This window comes from Anolis carolinensis, chromosome 1 (genome assembly GCF_035594765.1).
Source record: "Anolis carolinensis isolate JA03-04 chromosome 1, rAnoCar3.1.pri, whole genome shotgun sequence".
Classification (NCBI taxonomy): domain Eukaryota; kingdom Metazoa; phylum Chordata; class Lepidosauria; order Squamata; family Dactyloidae; genus Anolis; species Anolis carolinensis.
Genome location: NC_085841.1, coordinates 133,368,884 through 133,380,256, shown reverse-complemented (window position 1 = coordinate 133,380,256; position 11,373 = coordinate 133,368,884).

Sequence of the window (11,373 nt, the reverse complement as noted above, 5' to 3'; positions counted from 1 at the left end):
ACTTTCTACTTTATTTCCAATTTCTTAACATGTAAAATAAAGCATTAAAAAGAGCAATAGAAAACACTACTATATTAAGTCTTAAATAATCCAATGCTTACATTCTTATCAATATTTGTGTGTTTCTTGCTGAATCCCAAACTAATGAATGACATTTATGATTTAACCCCCCCCCCAAAAAAAAACAAAAAAAAACACCAGTTTCTTTGCAGCATATGAGCTGATTCTACATTCTGTTCCTTTAGGTGTCTTACCCAAGGCTTTTTCAGTGATGTTTTTAAAATGCATTTAATTAATCTTTTAATACTCAAGAGGATTTTGCAGCACACAGACAGACCTTTAATTTCCAGCCTAGTTTCTGTTTTCTTCTGCCTGGCGGAATAAAACAAATTACTCAGTGTAATTTGCAATCCAATAAACACAATTATTCTATTTTGCCACATTTATCCTATGACTTTCCTTGTACCATTTTGTAAGTTAAAGCAGAGGCAGAAACAGGAAGGGAAGAGGATAAAGCTGTTTTTAAAAGAAGCAAGCAAACGGCTATAAATTAGGGTTAAATAGAATTAAAATTCCATTTATGGAATTACATTATCTGCTAAAGCTTTAAAATAACTGCATGTGTTAGAAACAAACACGACTCAGAAATCATATTAATAGCTTTTAAAAGTCATTCTTTGCCACAGGTCAGCTCATTGCATTGGTGTGATCTCACCTAGTTTGAATTCTGCACAATTCCATAGCAGGTGAAGGGTGAAACATCTTAGAAATTAATTTGGAAACAAGGGGATGTGCAAATGATGGAAGGAAAGGCTACGACTATGAACTAGACTTTTCATTTTCTTCTTGGGACTGATTAGAAATAATTGCACGCATACATGGGTGACTTGTGCTTTCCAAAGTTCTCCAAAACTTTGGTGCATCTACACTGTAGAAGTGATGCAGTTTGACACCACTTGAACTGCCATGGTGCAATACAATAGAATCATGGGAATTGTAGTTTTACAAGAGATTTAGCCTTGTCTGCCAAAGAGACCAGGTGCCTCTCCAAACTACCACTCTGAGGATTCCACAGGAATGAGACATAGCAGTTAAAGTGGTGTCAAAGTGAATTAATTCTATAGTGCAGATGCACCCACATGTTTAATCTTGCCAAATAAGGATCACTGACAAAAAGTTTACACTATAACAGGAAAATTCATTTCAGAAATGGAATACACTATTGAAACAACCTGTTAGTTGGACCCATGAAAGAAAAATTGTTGGATCTTTCTGGTTTGTCGGCAGCATCAGTCTCTGGCATATTTTTAAATACCTCATCATGGCTTGGAGATATTCTCCTTGATCTTGGATTTAGTTTTATAAAGTTTCCGATGTTGAATGTTAAAAATGGAGGAGGGAGGATTCATTGCTTTTAATGTTGGGAAGGACAGAAAGTAACTCATTACTTTTATCATTATTTAACCCATGCATTGTGTTATTAGAGTTTAATGAAACCATACAGTTTTGAGAGAGATGGATTTTTAATTATCAACATTGTTCCAATTAGCACTTTTTATTGGGTTTGAGATGGTTTCAACTATATTTCCTACAGTATGACAACTAGAATGTTAGAAATGCAACAACACTTAGCCCTGAAGAGTGAAGAATGCCTCACAGTGGGCAGGAGTAAATGGGTTAGATCAGTGCTTCTCAACCTGTGGGTCCCCAGGTGTTTTGGCCTACAACTTCCAGAAATCCCAGCCGGTTTACCAGTTATTAGGATTTCTGGGAGTTGAAGGCCAAAACATTTGGGGACCTACAGGTTGATAGTCTGAGTGACCTGAAGTGTCCCCCTCTATGTCTACCTATATTGACTTCTCTCTGATGCAAACTGATAATCTTAGGGATGTTTCTCCATCTCTTCTTCTCTGTTCTTGTTCTTCCAGTTAGGTTAGATCTGCACCCTCAGTAACTTTTCTATCTTTAAAATTATAGTAAAGTGCTAAAGGCACCAGGCACTGCATTTAGATGAATTAATTAAGAGACTGTAGCTTATTCTACAGGAAGCAGACAGAAGGATCTAATATCTTAAAATAATAAGTTACAGTATTGAAACAAGTGGCTACTTTTGAATGTAGCTATGTGTCATCAAGAAAAGTAGGATTGGAATGAAGCAAAGTGCCCCAAATATACAGCATGCATGCAAGATAAGCAGAATTTCAACTCAACTCCTGAGCTTTTGGAAGTACTCCTCCTCCCCTAGTCTTTCAATTAGAAGCCAGGGGAATTAGCACACCAAATTAACCTTTAGTAATGAAGGGACACTGTCCAGCTTGAGGTCTCTCAGGCAGAGGGCATAGTAAATAAAACCTCATCAACACTGTGCCAAATGCCTGTTGACACATTGTTGGCACTATGTCCATGTTGAAGAAAATGCATTTGAATGTCATGTATTATTTCTAAAAAAAAATATGGCCAAGCTCTGTTTCACACCATAGGAAAAAAATTCTAATCAACAGACAATGATAAGTTAGACTGTTCTATGCCTGACTCAATATAAACTAGCTATTCTTAGGGATGGAGAGGAATTCCATTAAAGTCATATTAGATCGTGAACTTTGAAAATGTTCAATCAGTACAAAAAATAAAACTTCATATTTTTTTTCATTAGGGGCCTTAAATCATAAAATGCATATGCAGGCATAGCTCAGTTAATGAGATATAGTACAACACCCTTTATACTTAGATTCAAAACCCATGGTGTCATCTACCAATGCTACAGAAAGAAGTATTCCCCTTGGAAATGTTTGTAGAACACTCTGGATCCTCCAGTACAATTCTGTTACATGTTTCCAGCCCTAACATAGTCAAAATATAGGGTTCTTCATTATCCATGGGTTTTGATATCCACAGTAGATCTTAGAATATATCCCCCATGCATACAGGAGTTGTAGTCAATCAGTCAGTCAGTCAGTAGCCTTTATTTCGGTCAACAAACCATTGGCTAGAATCAAGTCACAGTACAATGTTGGAATACAGCGTTTGAGTAATTTATGACATTGCATTTGGCTTATGCTTAATAACAAGTATGTGCAATCTCTATTGGTTATTTGACTATCTTTATAATCTAAAACAAAAACTGATTGCAGATTAATAAACCGTCCCCTAGATACTCTTTGTTATATTCTCCACACTTACAGATTTTTCATAAAGCACTTACGGCTTTTTGCCGCTGAAAAGAGAAATTTAGCCACCTGCTCAGTAATCCTTTTGTCAAGATCAGACAATAAATAACTGCGGTACCAATTTAGGGTTCTTCCTGGCCATTTAGAGAGTAGAGGGGATATTAACCTTAATCTGTCATCTTTGTAAATTGTACAAATAAAAAGTACATGTATTACAGTTTCGACATTACCCTCCCCGCAAGGGCATGCTCTGTGTTCGTATTTAGTGCCTTTGTATCTACCCTCTAATATGGCTGATTTGAGTGCATTGAATCTGGCCCAGCTAAAAGCAAGGCGAAATTTTGGTATATTTAAGTTTTCTAGATATTTAGCACCTCCCATAGAATTAAATGTTAGGCCTAGAGTCAATGGGGAGCATGTGGAGCGCGCCCGAGTCATTGAGGTCTGTTTGTCTATGTCACTAATTCGCTCTGCTAAGATCTTCATAGTCTTTTTATACTCAAAACCCCTCAGTATGTTCCCTGGAAGCCCCAATTGCCTAAACTTCTCATTTAATGCTTTGATTAGGTGGGATTTGAAAAGGTCTTTTTGAATCAAATATGTATATCCCACTTCAGGTCCTTTGAATAACCTCTCAATCCAATATCCTAGGGCCCTTCTCCAAGCTGTTGATTCCAATGAGGCTGTTCCTGATTCAAGTCTTAAAACAGCAGATGGAACACAATTGGGGACAGCGAACAGTTTTCTAAGGAACCCTGATTGAACTTGTTCAGCTTTAGATGAGAAGCCTGTGATCCAAACAGGAATTGCATAAAGTAGCTGGGCTGTTACCTTTGCTTGGAACACCTTTATTGCAGCGGGGATATATTGACCACCTTTTGTGTAGAAAAAGCATATTATAGCTTTACTACTGGATAGAGCATTTTGTATTGCCATTTTTTGATGACAGCCCCAGGAGCCTGAGGCCTGAAAGGTCACCCCCAGGTATTTAAAGGAAGAAACTTGTTGTATTAAGTTTTCTCCTATACACCAGTTATGTCTGGCTCGCTTTTTTGAGAAAATCATGATTTTGGTTTTACTGTAGTTTATCTTTAGCTGATTTTTCTCACAATATTCGTGGAATGCCCTCAGCACTCGCTTGAGTCCTACCATGGTGTAGGATATGAGGACAGCATCATCTGCATACAGCAATAGGGGTATATTGGTGGATGAAATTTTAGGGGGATGTCCATTTGGTAGTGAAACATGGGCGGCCAAGTCATTCAGGTATAAATTAAACAAAATAGGGGCCAGGATACAGCCCTGGCGCACCCCCCTGTTGACAGCTATTGGTTTTGAAAGGTTGCCTTGTACACCACATCTTACTTGTGTTGTAGTGTCTGAGTATAAGCTCTTGATCAGCCAGAGCAACCTTTTGTCGATTGTGGTCTCCTGCAGTTTTTGCCACAGCAAATTTCTTGGGACTGAGTCAAATGCAGCTTTTAGATCGATGAAAGCAGTATATAGTCCCTTGTAGGGACGTTTTTGGTATTTTTCAGCTAGGTGGTTTAGCACAATACAGTGGTCTATGGTAGACCTCCCTTTTCTAAAGCCTGCCTGTTCCTCACCTATTATTTTTCGGAGTCTAACCAGTCTAAGAGCCTGTTATATAAGTGGCGAGAATAAAGTTTTCCCACCACCGAGAGCAGGCTGATGGGACGGTAATTTGCTGGGTCATTTTTGTCCCCTTTTTTATAGATTGGGATTATAATAGATTTTGACCACGAGGCAGGAATTAGGGCTGTGTGGTTAATATGTGTGAAGAGGGGGGGCAGAAAGGCTGTCCACCATGAGATGTTGTTTTTTAGATGTACGGGGGCTATTTGATCTGGGCCTGGGGCTTTACCGTTTTTAAGTGATGAAATCAAACTTTTAATCTCCCTACCGGTCACCGGGGGCCATTGTGGTGCATCTGTGCTACTGAAGGAGATCACTGGATTTTCTTCCCATTCCCTTCTGGGTATCTCTTCATTTGACCCATATAGTATAGTAAAATACTTTTCCCACACCTGTGCTGGTATATGGCATTTGGGAGAGGTTTTCCCAGTTCCCAGCATTCCTGTGACCAGGGTCCAGAATTGCTTGGAGTTGTTGTTTAAGGAAGCATCAACCAGGGCATCCCATCTTCTGTTCATTTTCTCCCTCTTGTTTCTCACTAACATGGCTTTGTATTGTTTTTTGATTGTATAGTACGTTTTGGGGAGATTCTGGGAGTTTTCTGCTCTATAGGACTGATAAATCTGGTTTAGCTTCTTTTTTAGTTTTGCACATTCCTTCTGTGTATCTGTTGTCCCCTCTCCTTGGCTTTGGGTCCTAAATCTGCCTACTAATTTTTTCCCTGAGACTATTAATTCTTCTGTGAGATGTGAGTATTTTGATATTGCTTCCTCCGCACTTTCTGTTTCTGCTATGATCTTTCCCAACTCCTCCAGCGAGAAGGGATCTGAAGTTGCTGGAGGTTTGTTTTGCTTTTTTGTATCCCATTTAAGTCTGTTTCGTCTTATGTCTAGGGTGGAATTATCTAGATAGTGTTGTGGACTTAAGCGTTGTGCATTAGGAAGACTTACTATATAAGAAATCGGGAGATGGTCACTTTCTGTTCTGGGTACTGTGGTGAAATTCTCTATATGTTTATACGTGTGATTTGCTACCAGAACGTAATCTATCACACTGCTCCCACTTCCTGATATATAGGTAAATTCGGCAAGTCTCTCAGATTTAGGGTCTCCATTTATTATATTTAGGGCTAGTCTTGATGTCAACTGCGCTAAGCATATCCCAGCTAAGTTGATCTTGTTATCCTTAGATTTCCTGTCAATCTTGTTTAAGTGGTCTTCCAACTCTTCCAGGTGCCATAACTTAGAGGCAAATAAGGTTGTATTATCAGGGCCCAGACGAGCATTAAAATCTCCTGTAATAATTAAGTTAGATTTTGGGAAGCGTGATTCCAACATTACTATGTAATCTTCCAGTTCCTCCCAAGTACGGATTAGCTCTAGCTTTTTGGGGCTGGGGGGAATATATACATTTACGAGGAGTATCTGTGTAGGTCCGTATTCTATGTGACAAGCCATAGCTATATGGCTGCAATTGTCAACTGATTTGATTTTTGCCCCAAGAGATGTAGACAGCAGAATGGCCAGGCCTGCTTTCGGTCGCCCTCTATCTTTTTCCATTTTAGCTGGGGAGTCAATTATAGTGTATCCATTGAAATCTAAAGGCCCTTTACTCCATGTCTGAGGGCTGAGAAGCCTGCTGTTGTGCTGCAGAAGAGGCCAGAAACATCTCCAGCCAGCCTGCCTGTTGCTGTCTCTGGGACTCCTTGTGAGTAGACTGCAGCCCCAGGCCCTTTCCATCTGCCTCCTTGGGCGCCTTACTGGCCTGTGAGGCTTTCTTCTGCTCCCACCTCGGCCTCCGGGGCGACCATCTTCTTTTTCCCCGTCGGCTTCCTTTCCAGCTTGGAGGTCGCGCCGTGCCGGGCGGCCTCCTCCAACCCTTAGGGGACAACAAGGCCCTTGGAGGCCGCGCCGAACCGGGCGGCTCCCTGTAGCCTTTACATCTGCTCCAGGAGAGGCTAGGCCTGTGGAGGCCGCGCCGAACTAGGCGGCCTCCATTAACTCCTTCGGCCGCCGCGCGTGTGCATTCGGCTACAGCTTCCAGCGGGTTCTCACGGGGATATCCAGGGTCGTAGAGGCCGCGCCGGACCGGGCGACCTACCCCCAGCCCCCTTCTCGGCCTTCCAAGAGATTGAGGCCTTCGGAGGTCGCGCCGAACCGGGCGGCCTCCTACAGCCCTCTCTTGGCTTCTTCATCGGCCTTCCTCAGCCTTGGAGGCCACGCCGGACCGGGTGGCTTCTTTCATCTTTCATCCTGCTTTTCGATCTTTGCAAAGACCAGGCCTGTGGAGGCCGCGCCGAACCGGGTGGCCTCCTTTACCTCTAACCTACTCCTTGGTCACCCAGAAGCGAGCCAGGCCATCGGAGGTCGCGCCGTACCGGGCGGCCTCCTCTAGCCTCCCTTAGGCATTGGAGACTGTGCTGTACCGGGTGAACCCACCAGCTCTCCTCGCGGCCAGCCTTTCTCCGTTCGATCACCAGAGGCTACGTGTGGACCGGGTGGTCCTGTGTGGAGCAGCACCTCCTAGAATTCATCAGTGCTACAGCTTGCCACTTTGCCTTTTTTTTTTGAGTGTATGTGTGTGTGTATATAGTTGTGTATTAAGGATGGGAGTAAGAAAGACTTATTTTAATTTAATTTAATCTAATAGGGGATACAGATCCGATTGTGATAGGAAGTGGATGTGAGAGTCTGGTATCAAAGATCATAGGAAGTAATCACATAGGATTAGAGAGTACTTCGAGTTCAATTGATGGTTGAATCTGATGGTTTTTGGAATGTGTTAGATGGTTCGTGTATGTAGGTTGATATATTAATGTGCAAGAGGCTGACAGAATTAGATATCAGGAATGAGATGTCAGCTCTGAATTTGTTGAAAGATCTGAGTGGTTTACTATAGGAAAGAAAGATCTGAGTGGTTTACTATAAGAAGGTCACTGAGAAGGTAATAGACATTGAGTATGCAGGAAACTCGGAGGAAGAACGATCTCTCCTACCTATGTGACCTTTTGGGGAAATCGTTCAGTGCTGTCTTACTTCAGATTGAGACACTGAACAAGAAAATTGATCTTCTTTTTAAAGGAATTTCCCTGATTGTGGAAAATCCATCCCCTATAGACAGTAGAGCAACTATACCAGTCAATCTCGCTAACCTGGAAGAGGAATTTAGTGCTCTGGAAGGCCAAAGGAGGAAGAGGCTGGAGGAGCAGAAGGTAGCTAATGGGTTAGATGCTGAAGTGACTAGTGAGGGAAGGGGGCTGCTATCTGGGGGAGAGGGACAGGGGAGGGATGGGTGGAAGGAGATCAACAGAGCCTCTTGGAGGACTAACAAGGCGTCATCCTCTGAATTGATTGGACAATCACTGGACATTCCCTGCAATCCCCAGCTTCTGTTACGAACTAATAGGGTGGCAGTGGAAGTTTCAGATTCAATACTGAACAGAGGCAGATGGTCATCTAAGCGAGCGGTACAGACATCTCTATCACAAATACTATCTGTAAGCCGGCCGGAAGTGAAGATTGAGACTATTGACTGGCTTCGTAGAGATCACCATTCTTGGAACCGCTCCCTACGCCTCCTCATTGGACTGGAAGACAAATTGTTATTGGAGGAACTGCTCTCGCTTGGGCCTAAATTACAACTGCTGGGCATCACTCTTAGAAGAGTATTAGTAGATCCAGTGATTCGCCCCTTGGTCAGCGGGCTGATCTCCGACACACAAGATTTAATAACCTCTAACAACGGGGTCGAACGCTCGCCGGTGCTGGCCCCCTTTTCAGAGTTCCACTTTGAGACTCCCTCCCCAATTTTAAACTATGCCGGTCCCACCTCTCAACCCTGCCCACAGACATTACCCTTGTTCAGCCCCCTGTCAATGTCAGATGACGTTAAGTCAGATGACTCCTTCTCTTTACCTCTAATGGAGATGGGTCCCTTCCTTAATCAAACAAATACCTCTGTGGGCCCCACATTTCAGAACAGCTGACTAACCCCCTTAAAAGGCAACCCTAATCAATTAACCCCCCAGGAGGTAGAGGGTTCCCACGGGTGGGGCACCATTGAGGTAGTGTGGGGGAGGAGGAGGAGGAAGAGCGGTCACTTGCGACCCAGGGAGAAGCGCAACAGAGTTTTTGCGACCCTGGGGAGGAATAGGTGTGGTAGTCTTCAGGACAGACCCCCCGGCCTTAAGGTTCTGCTTCTGAATGCCAGATCTGTCAATGGTAAGACAGCTGTTATTCAGGATTTAATCCTGGATGAGGGGGCGGATCTGGCATGCATCACCGAGACGTGGTTGGACGAGCTGGGTGGGGTGAATCTCACTCAGTTGTGTCCACCGGGTTTTGGGGTGCATCAGCAGGCCAGGGTTGGGGGGCGGGGAGGAGGAGTCGCGGTGATCTTTCGGCAGTCCATCGCCCTGATCAGATGTGCCGTTCCGCAAACTTCGAGGTTCGAGTGTGTCTTCCTGAGGGTGGGAGCCCGAGACAGTGTGGGGATTTTGCTGGTGTACCGTCCACCCCGCGACCCAGCAGTCTCCCTGTCCGAGCTAGCAGATGTGGTCTCTAATGTGGCCCTGGCCTCCCAACAACTTATAGTTTTGGGAGACTTTAACATTCATGCCGAGACCACATTGACAGGTGCAGCTCAGGATTTCATGGTTGCCATGACGACCATGGGGCTGTCTCAAGTTATATCTGGGCCCACACATCAGGCGGGACACATGTTGGACCTTGTTTTTATTGTGGACGGTGGAACAGTCAGAGTGGAAGAGCAAAATATTCTTCCATTGTCATGGTCTGACCATCATCTGATCTGTGTAAGTTTCGCCGTGTCTTCTAACCTCCGCAGGGGTGGTGGACCCACTAAGATGGTCCGACCCAGGAGGCTGATGGATCCGGATGGACTCCTGAGGTCTCTTGGGGATCTTCCTGTTCTGGAGACTGGCGATCCTGTCGATGTCCTGGCTGATCGCTATAATAGTGAGCTGGCAAGGGCATTGGACATGATCGCTCCCGAACGTCCCCTCTCGTTGCGCAGAGCCACGTCGACCCCTTGGTTCACTGAGGAGCTGGCTGTGATGAAGCGTACGAGGAGGGGACTAGAGTGCATCTGGAGGAAATCTCAGGACGTGTCAGACCAAGCACGGGCTAAAGCCGCTATTAAGGCTTACTCCGTGGCTTTGCGAGCAGCCAGGAAAGCTTTCACGACTGCTCGCATAGCGTCTGCGGCCAATAGGCCAACTGAGCTGTTCCGAGTTGTGGGAGAGTTTCTGCGGCCTCCTGAGGCCCAGGGGCTCCCCGATGACTTGGCAGCCAGGTGCAGCGATTTCGCGCACCATTTTGCAGGCAAAGTTGCTCAGATACGCCGTGACTTGGACTCCAGTTTAATTGTAGTTCCAGCGGAGGTAACCGAGGTACCTGTCTGTTCGATCTTGTGGGATTCTTTCCGGCTTGTTCTTCCTGATGACGTGGAGGGGATTCTTGGGTCTGTGAGGGCGACCACTTGCGCTCTGGATCCTTGTCCCTCTTGGCTGGTTAAGCTGGCCAAAGAGGGGCTGTTGGATTGGTTTGTGGCTATAATTAATGCCTCTTTGTGCCAGGGGTCAGTTCCATCCTGCTTTAAGCAGGCGGTAGTAAAACCGCTACTTAAAAAGTCCTCGTTAGACCCATCCGTATGTAACAACTACAGACCAATTTCCAACCTCCCATTTTTGGGCAAGGTTCTGGAGCGGGTGGTTGCCACGCAGCTCCAGGGGTTCCTCGATGACACTGATTTTCTGGACCGCTCGCAGTCTGGCTTCAGGCCTGGGCACAGTACCGAGACGGCTTTGGTCGCCTTGGTGGATGACCTCCGCAGGGAACTGGATAGGGGGAGTGTGACCCTGCTGGTTCTCCTGGACATCTCAGCGGCTTTCGATACCATCGACCATGGTATCCTTCTGGGACGGCTGTCTGGGATGGGGCTTGGTGGCACTGTTTTGCAGTGGCTCCGGTCCTTCCTGGAGGGCCGTTCCCAGATGGTGAAGCTGGGGGACACCTGCTCGGACCCCTGGCCTTTGACCTGTGGGGTCCCGCAAGGGTCTATTCTTTCCCCCATGCTTTTCAACATCTACATGAAACCGCTGGGAGAGGTCATCCGGAGTTTTGGAGGGCGTTGCCATCTTTACGCAGATGACACGCAAATCCACTACTCGTTCCCATCTGACTCCAAGGAAGCCCCTCGGATGCTGAACCAGTGCCTGGCCGCTGTGGCGGACTGGATGAGGAGGAACAAGCTGAGGATCAATCCCGACAAGACAGAGGCCCTCCTGGTCAGTCGCTCGTCGGATCGGGGTATTGGGTGGCAACCTGTGCTGGACGGGGTTGCACTCCCCCTGAAATCACAGGTCCGCAGTTTGGGGGTCCTCCTGGATTCAGCGTTGACGCTTGAGGCTCAGGTGTCGGCGGTGGCCGGGAGGGCTTTTGCACAACTCAAACTTGTGCGCCAACTGCGACCATACCTCGTGAAGTCTGACTTGACCACGGTGGTGCACGCCTTAGTTACCTCTAGACTG